This window comes from Helicoverpa zea, chromosome 4, assembly GCF_022581195.2.
Source record: "Helicoverpa zea isolate HzStark_Cry1AcR chromosome 4, ilHelZeax1.1, whole genome shotgun sequence".
Taxonomy (NCBI): domain Eukaryota; kingdom Metazoa; phylum Arthropoda; class Insecta; order Lepidoptera; family Noctuidae; genus Helicoverpa; species Helicoverpa zea.
Window position 1 is genome coordinate 7,981,696 of NC_061455.1, and position 23,112 is coordinate 8,004,807.

Sequence of the window (23,112 nt, forward strand, 5' to 3'; positions counted from 1 at the left end):
TCAAGTTTAACAGAGTAAGTTAATCTTACTATCACTGTGACTGCAACGAGGAATTCACTCCTATTTGGAGCTATCTACGCCTTCTAGTCATGTTAACAAATTGACATCAAGATCCTTCTATCAAGTCTCTCGACTTATGTACCTTATCAATACATTCAAATTTAACCATGACAAGTCAACATCAACATATTGGCATCTATATACTTATATATTTTCCTATTTAAATAATCGACTTGTTTTATATCCAGTCTCTGGATTTATATTCTTTATAAATACATTCCAATTCAACCATTTCAAGCCAACATCAACATATTGATATCTATATACTTATATAATTTCCTATTTCAATAATCGACTTGTTTTATATCCAGTCTTTGGATTTATTTCTTTATAAATACATTCAAATTTCAACGATTACAAGTCAACATCAACATTTTGACATCAATATACTTTTATCATTCCCCATTAAATAAACAATTCTCTATATCCAGTCTCCGGACTTGTGTAGGTACCTTACCAATACATTCAAATTCAAGCAATACAAGTCAAAATCAACATATTGACATGAATTCATTTATATAGTTCCCCATCAAATAAACAATTCCTTATATCCAGTCTCGGTTCTTATCTTACACATACTTTATCAATACATTCAAATTTCAATATTACAAGTCAATATGAACATATCGACGACAACATACTTATATCATCAATCATTAAATAAAGAATCCTATGTATCCAGTCTCTGGATTTGTGTACCTCATTCAAATTCAAGCAGTACAAGTCAACATCACCATATTGGCATCAAAATACTTATACCATTTCTCATTTCAATAGAAAACTTCTATTATACAAAGTCTCTGAACTTATGTTCCGTTTTAACACATTAAAATTTATCACTATCATAATTCAAAGTGCAAATCAGTATTTACACATTGCTTCTGCTTATATAATTCTCATTACAGTAAACAACTTCTTTCTATCCAGTACCTGGACTACTGTACATTAACAATACAATATACAATTTCTTAATATCCAGCCTTAGATTCATAACTGCGTCACTACACTTGTATTGATCTTCAATACAATATACAATTGCTTAATATCCTGTCTTATTTTATATACTTCACAATTACACTTTATTGGCACAATATATACAATTTATTTTTTAAGGACTTAGTTTCGAAGAATTGAGAGCTATGATAAATATACACAGCTTTTTAAGTAGGTATGTGTCAATGAAGATCTCTATAAATATTGATTAATAATATTATCACAAGCGGCTCCTTACACAAAACCGTCCTTACACAATTCCTTCGTGTATTAAATTCAGAATCATAAATGACTCGTAATTGTCAATATCCTCAAACTGGACAATATACAAATCTCTCAATTTATTACATCTTCTATCTCTGACTACAATATATATGTATACATATTTTATCTCGTTTAGTATCCATTAATCATCAATATGATCAAAGTAGCTAATACAAATTCTTTAGTCAGTTTCTCTGCCCATCTCTTATTTATATTCGTTATCTCACAACTAGTACAATATATCTTGTCTATTCAATACTCAATTCTTTATTAGCATTCCAGTCGCTAGTTTTTAATAATTAACAACATAATAAAATGAGAAATGTACAAGTAATTACATTTTTCTCTGTCCATCTCTTATTTGTATTAGAGCAATGCCTATGGTTGAACTAAATCAATACATGTCTTCTATTATTATTATTTAACAACACAATCAAACTCAATCAGACCATACAATTGTTACAACATTACAATTGTTTCTGTTAATCCCTTATTGTAGTGGTTAAAATATATAAATACATAATATCCATTTTCTTCCTCGAGTCGTTTGTTTTCAGCAACAAACAATAGAACCAGCTAAAACAGTACATAGTGCATACCTTCCAACCTATGAACTTATCAAAAGTTTATTTATGTAGTCTTATTTCAATAATTCAACAATACAACCAAACTGAATTAGTATGAATCTTTCAATTCATTTCACATCTCAATACAGAGGCTCGTAAGAATTAATAACAGATAATCAAGGTAAAAATTGTACAAATCTTTAATTTATTCATTCAATTTTCTTCGTCTGGTATTGTTTTATTAATTAACAATTCATTAAAATCACTACACTTCTCAATTTAAGCTTTTCTTTTTAGTTAATACCATTTAATCAAATTATAACTCTACAAGTTGTAAAGCGTGAGTGGAAAAGCTTTCTGCTCCTTCGGAACTATATTCCTGATGAGGGATACGAAAGCAGAATTGAAGGTGGTGCCGTAGAAACAATTTTAATACAAACAAAGTGACAACAAAGTACCCCTGAGCCTAGTTTAACTCATGGTTCTTTATTTATGGTGCCTTAAAGTATTGCCTTCTTTAGCTGTGCCCTAACAGGGCCTATAATGGTACCTACTTAGTTTTAAGCCTCTTCAACATCTATTGTAACATTATGGAATGCAAATAAATATATATGAATATAAACATAACCAGATGTCATCATCTTTAAATATAAGTTCCAATCACCATATAAATTGTTCTTTATCAGTCAGTTTTTTTTTTCAATTAATGGTTCAAAACTAATAGATACTAAGCAATGCTCTTTCTTAGTTGTTGACTGTAAAACACTTGTGGTTGTACTTACTGACTTGTTAAAGATGTTGTTGACACCCCACTGAATTCACTCCTCTGATCCTCCACAATCTTGGTTCCTATTTTATAAGTGGTCAGAATAGACTCACAACATCAATCAAGAAAATCATCATAAACTGTACATGTAATTTTCTGTGAGAGAAGGTCTAACATACAATATGTGCTGAAATTTAGTCTCAGAATAAAATGTCTTACCTCCCAGGAAATTACAAGATTTCCTGTCATAAAGAGAGTATAGAGAGAAATGTTAACTCGTATCGTTACCATCCATAAAAGTTCAGGTTCAGTTTATTTATAATAATCTATATGTTTTACTGAGTGCCCTGGTATGCATTCAACTTTTTAATGGGCTAGGACAAATTACTTATTAATTGCCTAGTCTTTTATTCTTTAACTGTCTCACATACTTCTTTTCCAGTATGGTATAATGTATTCTGATGGTATAGCTCCTGTGTAGTATCAGACAATTTTATGTATAACTAATGTTGTTTTGTTCCAACTCAAACCTATCTCTTATTGACCCAATTGCCATATTCATTTATTAAGTTAATAATATATAGACTGCTTTCGATTCAGATTTCAAAGCCGAAATTTCTTTATTTTGTATTTATTTGATTCTAGTATACATATCTTTAAGCACTTCGGGTTATTTTTAATGGTTGAGAAAACTGGTCTCAGCATCAAGTGGTGGATTCCAAATTAAAATGAAATCTTTCAAAAAGAACATATCTGATCTGGCTACTCAGATTACTGACACTACTGAGTTATATTTTCTTCTGATTAATTGACACTACTGATTTTTATTTATTTATTATGCTTCAGTCTGTAAAATCCTTTAAGTAAATAATATTTACTACAATTGCTGCATCTTTACTGTGATTAAACTATCCTTAATGTGTTACAGTCCTATAATGTACCTGTTAGCTGTAATATCATCCAACATTCAGATAGAATAAGCAGTTTAACTTTTTCTAGGTGAGGCAATTTACAGTTAATAATATGGAAAAGATCATTTAAAAAGATTACCATTTTTATAATTTTCACTTTAGATACTCTTTAAAATAATAACAAGCAATGATATTTGCTTGGAATGAAGTTTTACTTAACAATGATGTATGCTATTGGCAGTACCAAGATATTGGTAAAACATACTTACTGTCTGAAACATACTGGCTTGAAGCATTTAGTTTCATAGTTACTTTATTAATAAAAACCAGTTTAGTGTTTATAGTACTTTAAAGTATTTGATTATCCATTATTAATACCTGTTATCACCGCTTTGGATGTACATAGAATAGTCAAGAGCTGTGTCGCACGGTTTTTGTTGGTTGTCAATTAACCACTTTATTTTCTACCTCTATTTGTAAGTGATTATGATTATTTCAATTTTAATTATTGTAATATTGGCTTTATATCATGAATATCCTATTGTTATATCCTATTTACTTATTTTTATAGGTACTTCCTTTGTCTATTTCAGTAATGTATGTAAATAATGCATTAACACCAAATCGTTTGGCCATCATCCCCATGAACTATGCAATTAGCTTTACTTGCTTTATTTACTCTTTTCTCATGAATATTTTATGTATTCAATGTGTAGCAAAAATAACACCATACATAATTACTCAGGATATAAATGTTTACCTCAGAGTATGTGTCATGTTCCCAGCTGGTTTATGGATGTCTAATGAAATATATTGTTGTACATTTACTCACCTTAAAAATGTATGCATCAAATGGATCAATAGCAAACTCTGTTCACATCCATGTAAAACTGCACTTATGTGCTAAATTATATTTTGAATGGCACCCATTATGTACAACAAAATATCTATAACCTAGAGGAAACTCAGTACCGAAGCTCTGAAATGTCAGCTCAAATAGTTTTTAGTATATAGAGCTAAATGTTTCTGGTTTTATATTTGTATGCCATGACAAGTGGCAAACATGTTTTAAGCACATACCTTTAATAATTGTATTATCCTACATGCATGCACCTGCGTGTGTATGCATGTATACACATGTTTGGGCAATTAAATGATTGTTTTCTATTCCATGGATTAATTGGAATGAGAAAAAAAAATATTAATGCTTATACCTGATTGTCCAATGTCTCGGGTACCTGTTGCATCGCGGCGGAGAAGGTGTCTAATCGCCATCAGGCGTAGTGTGTGTCAAGCAGTAATCTACACACAAGAATCTTGTCTGGTCGTCGTCATTATAGGCTCCACAAGTTGTTGACCATGTCGCTTTGTTTTCCTTGAGTAGATAAGTCCTTGATACATTATTGCGGTTGAGCAATCAGTGCTGTGGTCATCTCGTCTTCGTTTAAGTGTTTCGCATAGTGTGGCGTGATCATTAATTTTATTGTATTCGGAGCATTCGCGCCCCATTGGTAATTAGGCGTTTTCTGTTCTTCCCGCTTCTGATATAAGCTAGGGTATGATCTCCTAGCCTTAATCAGAAATAAAACGTCAATTCGTATCACAATAACTTCTTGTATTCACTTTTAAAACACAATTTAATATCAATCGTAAGAAAATATAGTTTATCAGTCCACGAAGGAAGCGCATGGGAAGCGCGCGCTCTAACTGTCAAAATCTCTTTTTAGTGTTGTCCTCACAGTAGAGGTAGTGTTGTCCGTATAAAACTAAAATGATTTAGTATACTTCGGTAAATATAGTATAGTTCCTTAATGTATGAAAAGAGAATATAACATACAGAACAACACAGGATAATATTAGTCTAACAATATTATTTTAACGTCTTTAACTTGTAGAAATAACAAATTCTATGATCTTTCACTTACAGTAAAGGTACAGGTAGGTAGGTATTACTCGTATCTACGTAACATTATGGGTAGTAAAAACTTTTTTCTTATTTGAATAGCGTAGCACGCTCATTGTTGTCTTTGATTGCAGTCTTTAGTTCTTGGCCACGAACGTGGAAATCCACTCAAAACTTCAGTTAATAACCCATAACTAATAAGTTTAATTCTTGGTTAAGTTCGCGTACCTAGCCTCGTCGGAGTCCATTTTTGAGTTTCAAAGTTTTATGGGAAACCTTGTCCGCTGCACATTGTTTATGAACAAAGCGAGATCTCGTTCAGTTTCCGATAGGAGCGCGGATCGAGTCCGCCATTCGCCTCCAACTTATCCGTCTTTGTTCCACCAACTATTGATGCTTGATGAAACTCCGGCGTCCGCTCCGAGCTCCGTCTTACAGGTACGAGTTGGTGCTGGCGGCGCCGCCTCTCGCTCTACTCTTGCACAGTTCGGTACCTGGCCTCCTTTCGAGTTCCGTCTTATCTGTTATGATTTGTTCCTCAGGCAATGTAGACCGAAGTGGCAATAGGTGTACAGGAAGCTAACATTTAGGTATGTACCTACACGACAATATTTTATTTATCATAAACGGTCCCAAGCATCGATAGAAAATGTAGCCAACTATTCTAAAATCAAGTTGAATAAAGAATAACCCGCTAGTTATAAGGTCGCTATCGCTAGTTTCGTTTTCTCCGCTGCATGTGAAAAGCGTTAAGAATCCTTTGTTCCTACATCAGTGTGGAAATAATAGAAGAAGCTAACATATTGCAGGCAAGTTTTCTACATGTAGGTGGTGCACAATGCTCCGACAGAGAGACGGCGCGGCGTGCCACGCTGCCATCACGTCGGACGTGACTGCCGATACAATGGTTATTATTGATGCTTAGCTTCCATTTTGAAGTGTAAAGTTATGTTTGCTTGTATTGAAACACGTCTTTAATATTTATGGGTGCGATGTTCAACGTCACCTCACCTGGGACACTTACACATGCCATTCGTTACGTAGGAAGTTATTCCTAGGGAATTCGTATACTTTCGAGTTATACCAAATTTTTCGGTCACAATTCAATTTCAATCATCATCATCATCAAAGAAATAAAAATATATTTAGTTTGAACTTCTAATTATACTTATTTTTTTACCGTTCGTGAGATTTCAACTTAAGATTATTATTATTTTCTTTATTAGGCACATTTTCATTCATACCTACTGTGCAATTTATTGACTCGATGAAAAAACTGCCGAACACATTTTATTCAATATCGTTAAAATTATTAACGCTCTAATTTAGTTAAACTATTGAAAGCGTGTCTAAGTGAAACGTTTAGAAGAAAAGTTCTACAGTTTAAAATACAATTTAGATTATGACACAATTTTAAAAGAAATTGAAATGGTTTATACGATCAACGATTACTTATACGATTAAATTCTCCTATATTATATAGGTATCTTATTGAATTCAAATTAATTGCAGGATTTACTATTTAATTTTTATTGACTATTTAATGATGATAATGTCATTTGCTATTAGTTTTTTTTTAGCCTGTGCTGTCCCACTGCTGGGCAAAGGCCTCCCCCAAAGCCTTCCACTTTTCTCTTTTCTTTTTTTTTTCTGGCTGCTTGAGTCCAGTCCGAGAGGAAGCTGTCCAAGTCTTCTCTCCAGCGTTTCCTTGGTCTCCCTCTCGGTCGCCTTCCATCCTCAGGGATCCATTTTGTGGTTATATTGGCCCACTTGTCCGGGTGCATTCGACAGATTAGAAATATGAAAGGACATAATACAGAATTAAACTTTAAAGACTATGGGAAAATAAAACATACAACCTACAACAATAAAACAACTAAACATTTTTTTGAAACTGCCTTTCAATTATAAATACAAGTAAAACATTTATGATTTTGTAAAAAAAAAGTACAGATAGTTGCAATTTTGTTTGCACCTCAACACTTACTCAACACCTTACTCAACCTTACTCAACACCTCAACACGTACTTACTAAGATAATGCGCATACATGCAGGACGTTTAAAAGATAGGCTTTAATGTAAAAATTACGTCAATTTCATACATATGTAGATTCAAGGCAGGATTTTATGTTCGGTGTAAAGCGTTGCTTTCTAGAGAGAAAGACACTCATGCGAGCAGATGAGAGACGTGATTCAATTTGCATGGTTTGATGGACGGATTACACGACGCTAGTACTCGTCCCTTTGCCGGGACAAATGGCTCCGGAAATAGAGTGCCCTTATATTACTATAACAATTTTACATTTTCTAAGTTGCTGTACATAATTTTTGTAAGCGGCTTAAATAGATATGGGGAAAGTTCTTTGAAAAAACTTCCGTTTTACGGTTACGGTTAGTAGAACGCATCGGTGGAACTTTGCGGTGTCGTATGGGGAAAACTTTGGTAGTACAACAATTTCTACGACTGTCTCTTACTTGGTTTTGCGTCATACGTTGACGTCGTTGTTATTGCAAATAAAATATTCGACCTTATTTTAAAATTCATAACGACTCCTACAAAAATAATTGACTTTGGTATTAAGTGTGTTACATAAAACCGGGGCTTAGCCTCTCCAGCATTATAGTAAATTACAGTATCCACGGTGATAATTTATAAGGAAATTCTCCGGTAGCGGGACAAAAAATGTGGTCTATACTTGAGGCCCCGCCGCCCCGCACCGGTTCACTAATGAAGGAGCTACTCCGTCCGTAGTAGCGACTTACATGCCGTAGTTTTATAAAGGGTGAGTTAATGGTTATTGATTTAATAATACCTACGTGATTTTATCTTAATCTAGAATATTATTAGTTACTTTGTATAATGGCTGGTAATGGATATGGTTAAATATCTGTGTGAGCTTTCGTTTGGTGCTTGGAAAATCAGATTACTATACCAGATTACCTGCCTACCTAAATTTTTATTAAGTAAGATTCAAATATACAGTCATGGACAACTAATTAAAGACACTGTTGGAATATTAACTTACCAGCGCATTTCATCTGTACTTCTTTTTTCAGATTGCCATAGGAATTTTCTATTTTAAAATGTTTAAGAGGGCATTGTGAATTGTTAAAACTAATGACTATATTCAATAATCCCCCGCACCTAGTTATTTTTCGTTTTATCCGAATCTAGGGTGGTTTGATCCATAACGAGGCCTGGCCATCTAATAAAAGACACTCCATTTGCTCAGAGGAAGAAATACAAATTATTAATATTATTGGAGTTACCTTTCTACAACAACATTCCATAGACTATAATTAAACATTCCAATAAGTATTAATATTTGGTTTGTTTCATTTTACCTCAATGACAGTACGACATCCCTGAACGAGCAAGCGGTCAGTTTTGTAGAAGTCGCTAAGGGAATTTTCTTCCATGCTTAATTAAAATCTTAGTAAAATTGATCGATGGTACGACTTATTGCCATGGTATTTTTAGCCTATTACCAGTTTTTGTTTCATTGGATTTATTTTGCAATAGGCCAAACTAAAACCGTCATAAGTTGCCCGATCAAAGAGTCATTTTTTACTACTCTTGCAGTGTTATTCAGAACTTTCTAATTTGGAAAGTCCTAATGACCGGTAAATAATTTAATAATGATTATGCTTAGTTTATAACAATATGCTTGTTTCTGAAATATTATAGTACTTGAATTCGCCTATTTTTAATAATACCTTTCTGAAGGGTCTTACACTAAGCAGGGGCGAGCAGCCCCACACTATAACATTTTCGCCTCCTACGTTTGAGTACTTTCTTGGTGTACTTTAGTTCCATCACATGTTTTGGAGGTGACTAAAATCAATTTATTTTTTTAGAATTTATCCAATCCCTTTATTTTACCAGATAAAAAAAAAAACAATATTTGTTCAGAGCAACTTTCACCTTTGATAGAAAACGCTAACTACAGTACGGACTCGCGGTGCTTTTCCAAAAGTAACATCTTTCGATACACATGCACTACAGGTTTTCCCGACCCGGCTGTCATCTTAAAGTTCTGCAGACACAATTTTCGTCCTTTTTAGCATCAGATGACGACGAAAAAACAGTACCGAATAATGTGAATAGTTGTCTAATTCGTTATTTACACCACTATATATTCTATTTGCGGACAAGTTTTCCTACGCGTCGGTTTTCAGTTATTCTTCCTCATCCTTGACTTTTTTAGTGTCATTAACAAAGAATCTTTAATAATAAATTTATTACCATGTCCTTATTACAATTCAAGTGGTATGAATGAATCCGCATGACAAAACTTCATTTAAAAAAGCCTAAAACATTTTACTTACCAGAATTTTTGTTTTAGTCGTATTGATTGGACTAAAAATTGAAAAATTTTAATGAAGGGAACCTAAATTATAACCTAATTGTGTTCTCATAAATATTTTACTCACTTTAAAAAAAAAGTGTAGCGACTATTTCTATCTTTCGTTTTTTTTTCTTAACTCGGCTTTTACTGTCTTTAATTAGCTGACCAGCCAAGTATCCGCTACAAAAGTTAGTGTTCAGTTCCCATAGAGCGTTAAATCTAAAGTATTGAAGAAACTAAATATTTTTTGTCCTTAATTTAAAGAATACAATGTAATGTTTGTTTTAATTATAATTACATTACATTTTATACCGTGGTTAAGCTCATGTCAGTACCATAACTATTTATTTCACTACGAGTCAGGGGTTGTCTTTAATTATGTGACCACGACTGTAAATCCGCACCCAATATTATTAACTGAAACAAAAAGAAATGGTAGTTTAATATACTTCCAAGTATTTGTAGAGCTTTCCTTAGGATTTAATTTGGAAACTTTCTACAGAAAATGAGATCAACATAATTTGATAAAGAACCCACTACATCGTTCGAGCCGTGAGTATACCAACTTAATAATGGCGCGCAGAATCAGGTTTAAGATAAACTACCTTAAAAACAATTTCAGGTTTAATTACAATCCAGTTCCCGGGCCCGCGTACGGGAAGCACTTTCGTCGTAAAAGTTACAATAGTAGGTGACATGTAAGCCCGCCGGTAAGTCAAGGCGCTAATGAACCGCGCGAAGAACATCGTACTAAAGACTTTGGAGTGATCTTGGGGTGGATTTTTTGAGCGTACCTTCCCTTGTTCATTAGTGTAATTAACTTATGCCGTAGGTACCTATTCTTCTACAATTCGTGGCGGATCCCCCAAGTTATTAAATTACTATTCGGCTCCCGAGAATATTGTATTAAGATTATGGGTATTTTTCAAAAATAAGTCTTCAATATTATTTTCTACGACATTATTTCGTAAGTTTTTTTTTATCTCAAGTTATATTGGTAGAGTTTTATTAAAAATCTAAACTTGCTGTGTAGACATAATAAATTACAGGCAAGTACTTCAAAAAGGGACTATGGTCTAGACTGTAAGGTCAGCCATTTTTTTTACAATTACTTAGGTGTCTAAATAATACTTACATTTATAAACCTGTGAACAATTAAATATTTACATTCCCCATATTTTTCGGATCCGTAGGTACGATTTCGAAAACAAAGGGCAAAGGGTCTTTAATTAAGGATCAACTCGACTTCGAACATTATTAAAGTCTGAACGGATGTTCATACCTTGGGTTCATACATTTTCTCTTATACCAGCCTTAAAATATCTTTGACCAACATGCTTACTGAAAGGAACTCTTACTATTTTATGTAACCAAGACGCAACGCAAACGTAATATAATAATAATAGATATCTATTACGGATACGCATCATCTAATTGTTCAGGTCGGGCGTCATGTTTGTTTTTGAGTGGCAAGCGGATAGTTAGGTCGCAAAGTGGTAATTGGTAGGCTCACGGGGCCACGTGGTGCACAAGTTGAATTAGTTTTTGCAGAGGCCGGTTTGCGGGCGCGGTGGACGCTCCGCACGGGGGACCCGGCAGTAGTGCAGGCGGAACCTCCCTCACCTTGCCTCAAATTAATTAAAATAATTCGTTGAAAACGTCACGAATCTACCAGCTTCCGCAGCTTGTTAGTACGCTCTTGTTGCTTTGAAAACATTAAATTCCAACGGATCTGTGTGGAGAATTTCACCGTTTAATTCTCGTAATAAATTCGTCGCACGTCGTGTTTTGACATATGACGGTAGTATACAATAAGTGGGTATCCATAGTGTTATACCTAGTATTGTAACAGACAATATGGTACCTAAAGGCGTTGGCGCCGCGCGTCATCACTGCAGCGTGTATAAATAAATGACGATACAGGCGGAAGTTTCCCAGTTTAGAACATTCAATAGTGTTCCGTACGTTCTTAACGTGCAGTAATTTACAGTGAACGCTGCAGTGCTCAAGAACGAGTGTTTTTACTCTTTTGCGCTTTTATGGCCACGGGGGTAAAATTCATTGAAATTCCGGAGTAACGTAGATAAACTGTATGAAACTGGGAAGATACACCCAATTAATGTAATTTATATCATGTTTATACGAAAAATACGCCCCAGTAAATAGTTTCACGTTACGTTAAAGTGTCTTCTACGAAAATTGCTTGTTTTAAATAACCTCAACAGTTTGTTTTTGTTTTAGATAAGATATACGGATACTTTGTTGTAGTATTTATGTGACGTGACGTTTTATATGAAATGTGTTCAAGTAACGTACATCTGGCAATGGCAGTGGTTGCATCCGCGTCAGAGCTAACACTCTTCGCGTCAAATACGTAATTAAGCTGGGAATGATTCTCCCGGCGCCGAGCTTTGCTGAAACACCTAGCTCGTGCAGTAGTTTTGCTAATCTGTTTTGGTTACATTAGTGGGTACAAAAAAGCGTAACGTATTATACTTTTTAGAATAAGGGGTAGTAAAAATGCAAAAGTGAGAATATATATCATTTTTATTTCAAAATGGCTAAACCGATTATCGCAATCGGTTTGGCAATGCTGCATTCAGGGTGAGGAAATACATCTTTTCGACCACAGGAGAGATCAAAACAATCGAGAGACAAATTCTTTTGATAATTGTCACAATTGCAATAAATACGAAATGCTGTATCTAGGAAGGTTATCCAATACTCTATTGCTCATTGCACGTTTAGCAAAGATACTTTTATATGGGATCTAGTATTTGGTATGGCATGCACGATTCCGTCGGCGATATAACCACGTAAGTGATTGCCGGGCCGTGTATACGTAGAACTATTCCTCGAGATTTTCAGGAGCACTTGAGAAAATGTTGATGCGGGGTCACGCATGCCGTGTCGAGGCGTGCTCCTGCAATGAACGCCGTCGACCGTGTGATGACCTGAACGTGTTCCGGTGACACAGCCAGCACCCACATATTCTTATTCTAAGTGCTCACCTGTAATAAATTCACACGAAAACTTACGCGAAATAAAAAAAGACTTTGTGTAAAATTGAATAAGAACGTGTGATTTAATAAAAGTTTGAATAAAGTTTTGCTTTCTTGAATAAATAATGCAGTCGTAAATTAGCCGATTTCTCAGAAGATGAGTTATGTTTAAGATGAGAAGGTATGCGCATGTTTCATATCAATCATAATCATTCAGATCAACTTGAATAGATATAACAAAATCGGAATACACTTACTTAGGTATCAGAGACTCGACAAGAAATCGCGCATAAGTGTCTCTATGAAACCGTAGCAAGCTAAGTTGTGAAAAGCACATTTGGAAAACATCCAATACTAATCGCAAAAAGTCGAGATTGTGGAAGTTCTTGTGCAGTACACGAAGTTCTTTTGATTATTTAGTTTACTGAAAGGCTTGATGATAGTAAAGTGTGCAGACTTGGCTTGGAGTGAAACCTCGGAAGCGGACTAGTTGTAAATAAGGCGGGGCACACACATATAACTGCGCTATCGTCGCCCGTTCTGTCCGGCAGTGTCGTTTTTACGCCGGAACTGTGTATGAGTTACTGAGGCCGCCATGTCCGGTACCCCCAGCCTTTTATTATTTAACATACATGAAGGTATTTTGTGGTGGACAAGTTTCAATAGCCGAAATAGGTCAAAACGTTTTATGGAGTCCCACTCTTTAGGAATAAGTTTCCTATGACATATTTATGTGTATTGTATTGATCGCGGGTTGCTTTTTATGTAAATAAAATGAAACGTAACTTCTCCTTAATATTAATAACTGATGATGCTGGTATACTGTTTATATTTCTACTATAAAAAAACACTGTAAAACTGTGTAACAAAGAATACATCTTACCTACTAAACCTAATAGCGTACTTTTGAAGTAAGTATGTTAATTAATAATAATAATTATTATTATATATACTTAATAATAGTAAATAAAGGAGTAGGTAGATAAGGAATTACATGAGGAAGTATATAGCGGAGTACCTAAATAAGATGGACAAATTCTTTCACGGTTGGGAGGCTACATTATCCCCGAGTAACATAGGCTACATTTTATCCAGGTACGGGCAGTTTTTACTAAGGAACGAGTGAAACCGCGGGAAACAGTTATTATCCAGTGCTATTTAACGAATGTAGTAGGCCTACTCAATTTTCCAATGGCCTGCTTGGTTGGACCTAGTTTTATTTCTGGGTTCAAATGATACAATAAAAATTATACAACACATGTTAGAGCATTTTAGTTATCCATTATATTATTTGGTTACAAATAGAGTATTGTTAATTGCTCTCTATTCTATATGCATATAAATACATATCATTTCATAGCCTTTTATGATAATCTAGGACATTAGGGTGATTAAAATAATCAGATTTGATTACATTACACTAATTTTCATGATAGGTATTTAGCCCAGCATGTTAACGAATTTTAATGTTTATTTACCTCATAAGTAATTGAAATAACCCTACAAAATAACAAAATAACCGTTTTATTTATGGTTAAAAAAATATTATAAACACGAAGAGTAACAAGGCTCTACTTCTCACCAGTGACAAATAGGTACACAGTTTTCTTGTAGTTTTATAAAAGCGGCACTGTTACACAAGACTAAGTAGTGAGTAAAGTGGCGAAAACGGTTCGCAACGAGCGTTCTAGTGAGATCATTACGCTGGTGGCCATTTGTATAAATAACTGTGGCGGAAAAAGTCGCGGCCGGATTAAGTTGCGCGTCGTACATTATGAGAACATCCGCATTATATTTCACTGAGCGCCATGAATTATGTGCTGGTGGACCGCACCACTGTAAAGCTACTTTGAATCAGGCGATGGAAAATTCCTTCAGTGGATGCTACGAATTTTCCTCCAAAGGCAAAATAATTAGTGGGCCTTCTCCATAATCCCTTTTTGCAATGTTTTCGTACGGTAATATATTTTTTATTTAAAATAATGCTAAGCCTTCCTTAACAGGAATTGTCTTTATGGAAATTATAGAATCCTCACGGGTATATAGATTGCAGCTAAGCTACTTCTGCAACAGTTTTATCTTTAATCTATTTTACAATAATGACTAAATGTTATTAATGAGTTAGCTCATTGATGTTGGTTTTAACTTAATAAGTGATTAAACTAGAAAGCCAAAAATCTGTATGAATAGGTTGCTAATTAATTGCTAAGCAGGGCGCACGCTGGATTTGTTGATGAATAACGTACTGATATCAGATTTAATAAACAAATTAATTTCGAGTAAATTAAATGGTTGCACAAAGACGATCGCTATTACACAACAATACGCAATAACAAACCCCGCCCCGTATGCCACGGCCATGCGTCAGCACTACGTCTTATCTCTTCTTACAATACATTGTATTCTTACATATTTCATACTTAGGTTCAGAACTGAATAGCTTAATAAATAGGTATTAAGTTTGTACTAAAACATTATGATAAATTGTTTTCGGTCAATTAGCTCTGGTGTTGAATACTCGCTAAAGTTAAAGGTTCTATTTAGCGAAGCGATTACAATGTTTTGTTCAAAACGAGCATACTTCGACGAAAACAAATGAATTGTCTCGCAAGTATTGGCAAACGCCCAAACGTTCATACTTTTCATTGAACTATTTTCTTTTTTATTTATTGTGCTGAAATAGTTGAATCAATTATTTTTTACCTATATTATTATAATTGTAAGTTGTTAGAAGCTTGTGTATCGAATTAATTATGTGTCTTACCTAATTATAACTTTGTTTAAGAAAGTAACCTGATGAGGCAACTTTTTTTTACAATAGCGTGCCTCGGGAAGAGTATTTATAGCGAAGCATTCGAACAATAGCCCGGTAAACATTCGGATGAAGAGAATATTCATGATGCTTTATTAATGACTTCCTTCTTCTTATGCTCATTTCGGTTGCTCTGTTCGGAGCCAAGCCGAGTTTTGTCTCAGATTTGTTTTGTAACCTAATTGTAGTGATTTAAGTTACGCGGTTGCTAAAGTAGCCAGCACAAAGGGGCTTAAGCTGTGATATAATCTTAAGAGTGACATTAAGTTGGAATATTACAGGCACTATTTCTCTCTCAGATAAGGATACTGAATTGTTTAATTTAATTTATTAGAGCCTTGAGAGATCTCCGAGAGGAAAAAGGTTTAGATAGTATGGAGACTTGTTAACTGTATCACATAAGAACGAATGTTAGTGTTTATGTCCCCTATAAACTTATCAGCAGAGCTACGCAAGAGTACTGCCTCACTTGTCATTAGAAGGATCTTATCTATCGGTTATATGCTTCACAGTGAGCGCTCACGCAATATGTCTATATAAAAGACGCCTTTTTCTACCACATATTTGACACGATACATCACTTAAAGGAACGACAATTATCTCTTTGTTTTCGTCTCTGGTCTATACTCCGTGTAGGGAGATGGGTAGATGTGGCTTAATGCGATACTCAGATGCCTGTCTGATACTTTATTTTTCTTGGGAATATTTCCAGATTACTTCACAAGAAAGCTCTCGTAGTCAATTTCGCGGAACGGCAACAGCCTTTTCTTTTTACACTTTCTAAGAGCATTTATACGATGTAAATGTTCGTGCATGTAGCTACAATTCAACGAATGTTTTTATTTAAAGTAAAACACATTGTTTAAAGCCCACACAACAATATCGACAGTAGGTACCGCAACGATCCTAGCTTGGCTTATTCTGCCAGCATTTATTGCCTGTTTGCGCGACAAACCCCCGCAATTGCAACGAAGATTTTAGGGTTTCACAAAATGGATTCTTCTTATCCCACAAATGTTACATTAGAGTTCCCTGTACATGCAGAGAGAATATATAATGCTACGTAAACACTGCTACAAAATGTAGATAAATCCTTCTAAAATGTTATGCGTCTGAAGAGAAAAACGGTTATGACTAGCGTTACTCACATGGCACGCGCTGAATTATCGCCTATACTCAAAATAATGCTGCCCACTAAACCACTCACCCAGCTATTCCACTATTACAAAGTAACACGCGTTTGTGTAAAATGCCTAGTACCTGCCTTAGTTATGCATTATTTTCTAAAAATAGGGAATAATAAGAAATGAGTTTTCTACTCAGTAAATACTGAATGGATACGATAGCAATGATAAAAGTAATTCCAAAATTAGATTCCAGATTTCACTTTTATTCAATCAATCTTTTAATTTGCAAGGAAAATATATCAAAATAGTAAGAATACGTTTGGGGACAAATTGCGTAACAACTTTCTTTTTCATTAGAAATCTAGTTAGTTTTCAATGGGATTGTTTAAACGATTAAGAAAACAATTTAATATGATGTTGTGTATCCTTGCTCCATATAAGCTCCGGGGATTTTAGAGAGCTTGCTCGGATAATTAGGAGGAGCGCTAAAGACGACGTTAATAGATCTGTAAGATTGATGGTACGAGCACAAAGAAAAACACGAACTCATGCATCAATCTGACAACCACGACGTTTTCCCACAATTTTGGTTCACATCCGATTCCGCCAGGACATTTCCCGGAGCACGTGCAAAGTGAAACCTTATAATAAAATTAAAAGTACTTCTATCGTACCGGCTGACGTATCCTTTGATTCGTTTTCAGCGTTAGTACGTTGACGCGAGCACATAACAGAAAATAAGGTTAAGGTAAAACGAATGAAAAATACGTTCATTTTCAATGGAATTTCAGGTTTGAAAACAAATCTTTTCTCTTTAAATCACTTTAAATGTTATTTCAATACATGCCACATGTAAAGTGAAAGATTTGTGATGACTGTAACTGTAGCGGTAGATACAGTAGTTTTTGGGGTTCAGGTTAGGTAATACCTATCCTACATCCCATGTTTTACATAACAACAAAATTATACAAACAACTTCAAAATTATGTAACAACCATAAATATAGGTAGCTGTTAACTTATAAGTTCTACAAAGTGTACCTACATACGTAGGTGGATTCGCAGGAATCTCAGTTAGCAGTAAGTAATGTAGACATAAATAAACGCTTAAAAGGAATCCTAGCGTGTTCCTTGTACGAATGAAATCTGACTGATGAGTGGAATTAACAAACATGAACATCTAGACTTAACGAATGTCGGGATACTGAAAATAGTATGTGCTTACATAAATAGCCCCAGTAGGCTAACAATAAAAATGTTCGTTGTAGTCACCATGATATTAGCGATTAATTACTATATCAGACTAATCACTAGGGATGGTTGAAAGGAACTCCATCGATACGTGGGTGATCTAACAATTAAATATGTTTCAAATTGGTGTAGGTACATGTGTTCCTGAGATCGATGCATTTAAGCAAATGAGCAATGAGATTATCGTGTTAAGAGATCAACAAGAAGTTGACAGTTCATGATATTTACTGTTTGAAGCATTTTGTAGTGTTATCAATCAACATAGAACCGCCTATCACATTGGTAAGAACTCACTGTGACATTAAATGAGCCTAAAATGATTTATGTTTGCCAAGATAAAACCAACCTCTCTATAATATATCAATCATTGTTTGATGGTTACGGCCCATCTACAGGTCTGTTTCCATTGTCTATTGAGCGGAAAAATAGGATAACTACTTGAGGAAATTGCGTTCGAGGCGCAATATAAAACAAATAAACTCGTAAACTGGCCTCATTTGTACCCGGCCTACATGTGATGAATTTGAGATCTTTTTAGGATCGAAGTAATTACATGAGAAGCCATTCCATTGAGTTCATCATTGTTCTTACCATTTTTATATTTCTATACCTCACGTACTTTTAAATAATGTTTCATTGTTTCCTCGTGCGTCCTTGCCATTTTATGCAAAGCGAAAAATGCTTATTTTATTTCGTAATGTATAATAGGGTTAAAACCGGGCACTGTGCGTACACATAATACACTACTGGTTTAGACATTCATACAGGTAGAACAAGGTCCGTTTCATAAAAGGGTTGATTTTTTTTTGTATACTTACAACGAAAAGTAAGAGTTACCCAGTCAGCAGTTCTCCACTGTTTTTATAAGCACTTGGCTCGCACTTTACCATCAAGGTACTTGATTTAATTTATACTCCCAAGAAAATTATTTCCCTCGGCTCACTTAATATTTTTCTATGGATCAAGCATTTTGCTCAGATTAATTTGCGTCCGCAATTTATGTTTCAGATAAATGATTTAATTTTTATATAAGTAAATTCTGAACCAGAAAATGAGATGTTTTGTGCGTGTACGTAGAAAATTTGTTGGCGAAGCAATTTACTTTCTGCGCGGATACATAAATAAATTAAACTGATAAAAGTTCATTCGTGCGAAGCTTATTTAAGACTTGTCGTATTGAAACAGTAAACAAGGTCCCTAATTAATAGAATGGCAAAATAAACAAAATACGTGCCGGTTTTCATTAAGGGCTCGACTACCGCAATCAGTCTTTGAGTGTAGACGCTTTGGTTGCGTTGCCGGCGCTTCCATGTGTCGTGTTGTTTGACCTCATTGGATTTAGAAGCTCTATAAGTCGATTTTTATGGGTCATTTACAAATTGCCCTATTTATATGTATATTGAGTGCATCGAAGCGAAGTTCCGCAAGATCAGGAAAACTTTAATTGTACACTATATAAAGAGCTATGTATTTATGACGTTGTACTTTTTAGCTAATAACCTTGCAGAATTGAGCTCCTACTTATACCAGGTTCACAATACAGTTCACAGTGGTTCTCGGTAAGACTAATGAATTAACTGAAACCTAACTATGTTTGTATTTATTTATAAGGTTAATCTGGATTGATCATTCTGGCACTATAAAATGTAAATAAAAATATTATTAATCCATGAACTTTTCATCTACTAGTTTCTGCCAAACACTTGCGGCTCTAACACCGAAAATATTTTTCAAATCGGACCAGTAGTTAGTAAACGAACAAAGAATATTTGCAACTTAAGCTTTTATTAGCAAATGTAAAAACTTGATCTTAGAACTGACTTTTATGATTGCAGCGCTTTATCTTTTTCAGTTTTCTTCATCGTTACTTGTCGTGAGCTTTCAGTTCAGAATGTGAGCAGGATTTTGTGACTGATTTATTAAATGTCAGAATTTTATATTGCATGTTAAAAACTTACAAAAAAAGAGCTTTCTTATAAATTTTAACGAGCACTTCTAGTATTTATAAAAATATTTCGTGTCAACGTAGTCTTGGAAGAAAACAGAGTTAAATTAAAAAAAAAGACAATCCTTGTCACCCAAAATCTAATAATAATGCTCGAAAAACGCTTCGTTAAATAAACGACCAAAACATCGTAATGATGTCTCCAAGTTATTAATTTACGACGGTGCCAAATATAAATCATAGAGATATCAGTTTTACGCTCCGTTGTTTCAGTAAATGAGAACTATCTCGTATTCAGGTAGTTGGAGGTCGTTAGTGTCAAATGTCTTGAGTTGGCAAATTGCGGAAAAATAGCAGGTAACAGGCGTAAGTGATGTATCTACGTGAAATGCTATATTTATACGCGAATCGTCGTAATTATTTGTGATTTCAAAAGTTGGTGGGTGAGAACTAGTGAGAAGTTAGTATGAATACAAGTAGGTTATAAAATAAGCTGCCTAATGTCGCCGTTTTTATTTTAAGAATGAGATTATTTATATCACTTCAAGGGTTTTTGTATTTTTGTGCCTATGTTGGGAATGTATTACCTAACTACTTATATTGCCACACGGAGGTAATTTTGTTGCTTGAAATGTCTTATTCTAGTGCAAAACATACATGCAATATACACATGTTAAATGGAAAATATTTGTAACACAAACCGAAGTGCTTAGTAAAGCAAAGGACCAAAACTTCGGAAATAAATGATTGTTATTGATCAAAGATTTTTTCAGGCACTCGGCCCACAGATTTGTCAAAATTTGTCTGCGTAATAAATTTCATCGTTCGCCAATTATTTATACCGAGACAGGAAACTGAGACTCGCCCCTCGAGAACGTTTTAATTTATGGACACTTTATACCCAGACATTGTTCTTCTACCTATACTTCTTAGATATGAATTTTAAATATGTGAATATGAAAATCTTGCTGAAGTCGTTCTTCGTAGGCCATAAGGTAAACGTACCAATACTCGTCGGATTTCGGAAATCACTGACTTTGAAGCGCTACTGTGTGTTAAATATTCAATAGAAAATGAAAATTTTTGCATGACGTGATAGAGTATTTATTCGTTATTCTAAGTAACTAATGTTTTTTTAATAATTTTAATGGGTTTATATACTTATTAAGGCAAAAGTAAAAAAAGGGCGATTTATACCAATAGTCGTCTGATTTGTACGGATACTCGTCAAATATTCCCAGTACTCGTCAACTTTTAATGCTAATGTGAACTCTCTGCTCTTGAACATAAAGTTCAAGTTAAGTACATTTTTTTGTGCTTGAATTTGTTAAGCATACTTGTACCTTTGAAACATTAGTTAGTAGATAGATAAAAGACCAAATCCCTATTTAGAATAGCAGGTCATAATCTGTTAGAAGAGCAGGTATTCAATAAAACAGATACATAGTTGCATTTTAATTTATATTCCTATCCATCAAACGCAGTCACAAAATCAGTCTATAAAATATATGTTGTATTTCTTAATCATAATAACCATGCAGTCATGTGCATTGTAGCACGAGTAAAATAAATTACTATTAAAATATTTAAATTGTAAAATAAAATAATTAGTTTTCACAAAAAATAAAAGCCACATTCATTTATATAGCTTTCCGCGAAATAATTACTAACATTCATAAATATGCAGGTAAGGTTGTCATTCATCAAAACTTCTGAACTGCTTAGCACATGCTTAGTACGATTTGCAAAAATCTCTATAGATAGTTCAAACTGTCTTAAAGGTATCAATCAAAAAAAATTTATGATTAGGTACAACTAAGCGTTCAAACCCAATAATAATAATATCTAATAAGCCCCGCAGGGCATCTGAGGTGGATGACGGGGAGTAGCGACCCCGCGAGGCTATGTATACCGAGTGCTCCAGGGAGAGTATACTGTCCCCCATCTCCGGCCTGCCGGAGTGAAGCATGACGAGGGATAGGTCTCCCGCCTCTTGGCTTGCCTCATTGGCCGACCAGAGTGGAGTCGCTAGAGCAAGGTTAGCAGCCCTGCTCGGAGAGTAGGTGCCTCGTGGTAAGTGGCGAGTAGGCCGGTGATGCTGGACCCACAGGGAGCGCGTGCTCTGCGTTTAAAGTCCGCCGAGGTATCCTCACCCTTCAGCCGCCCATGTCCCTATTGCCCTCAGGTTGCTATTCAGTGACTGATTCCCGGGGGCCCAGCCATTGTCACCGGCAAGTGCAAAAGTTCCTCATCACCATCATCCTTCGAGCCTTTTTTCCCAACTATGTTGGGGTTGACTTCCAGTCTAACCGAATTCAGCTGAGTACCAGTGCCTTACAAGAAGCGACTGCCTATCTGACCTCCTCAACCCAGTTACCCGGGCAACCCGATACCCCATGGTTAGACTGGTGTCAGACTTACTGGCTTCTGACTACCCGTAACGACTGCCAAGGATGTTCAATGACAGCCGGGAACTACAGTTTAACGTGCCATCCGAAACACAGTCATTGGTGTCATAGGTACATACAAACTTAGAAAAGTTGCATTGGTACTTGCCTGACCTGGAATCGAACCCGCGCCCTCATACTTGAGAGGTTGATTCTTTGCCCACCAGGCCACCACGAATATTTTTCCAGGTGCCATAGTTCCTATAGTTTCCTATATCCTAATCCACTAACATCAAAACGCAATAGCCCAAGTAGTTTTCCTCCACAGTTACCTAGCAATTAAATAGTTTAGCGCAGAACCGGGGATTGCCCTTGGGTTCATTTCTATAGTATATTTTATACAGGGATAATCGTCGGTTTTGTGTCACCTTTTCATTAAAGTTGTCTCAAAAGGGCGTTTTAAATTTTCTTGCTGCATCTGATGTTGTGTGTGGCCCCTTGATTTACAGCTTTTATGAATTTTCAAAGGCCCTCTTGCTTGTAGTTTCTTTCAGTCATGATCTGCTATTAAAATTACGATCATGCAATCACTAAATACATACAATTTTAAATAAAAAAATCTTACTTAAGATTACTCTTTACCCATCAATATCGAATACGACAGGCAAAGAAGTGACAGCGATGGAAGCTATGTCATCTTAGTTTTAAAACTGATTTTAATATTTTTTGCGTCAAAACTAGTTAGGGACGTTAGGGAGACGCGGTACAATACGCGT

The 23,112-nt window shown here is 35.0% G+C and overlaps 1 protein-coding gene across 2 annotated transcripts in view; it reads right to left on the reverse strand.

The window, feature by feature from the left end:
• Window positions 1-12,342: 12,342 nt before the first annotated feature.
• Window positions 12,343-23,112, reverse strand: part of LOC124629606 — a 275,754-nt gene continuing 264,984 nt past the window's right edge. Inside the window, exons 1-2 of one of the 2 annotated variants that reach the window (XR_006984316.1) lie at window positions 13,073-13,412; window positions 12,343-12,824 (exon numbers count right to left, since the gene is read on the reverse strand). The gene's annotated coding sequence lies outside the window, so the exon portion shown is untranslated. Of the gene's footprint in view, window positions 12,825-13,072; window positions 13,413-23,112 lie in introns of those variants that run through there. The other variant, XM_047163094.1, reaches the window with a different exon arrangement.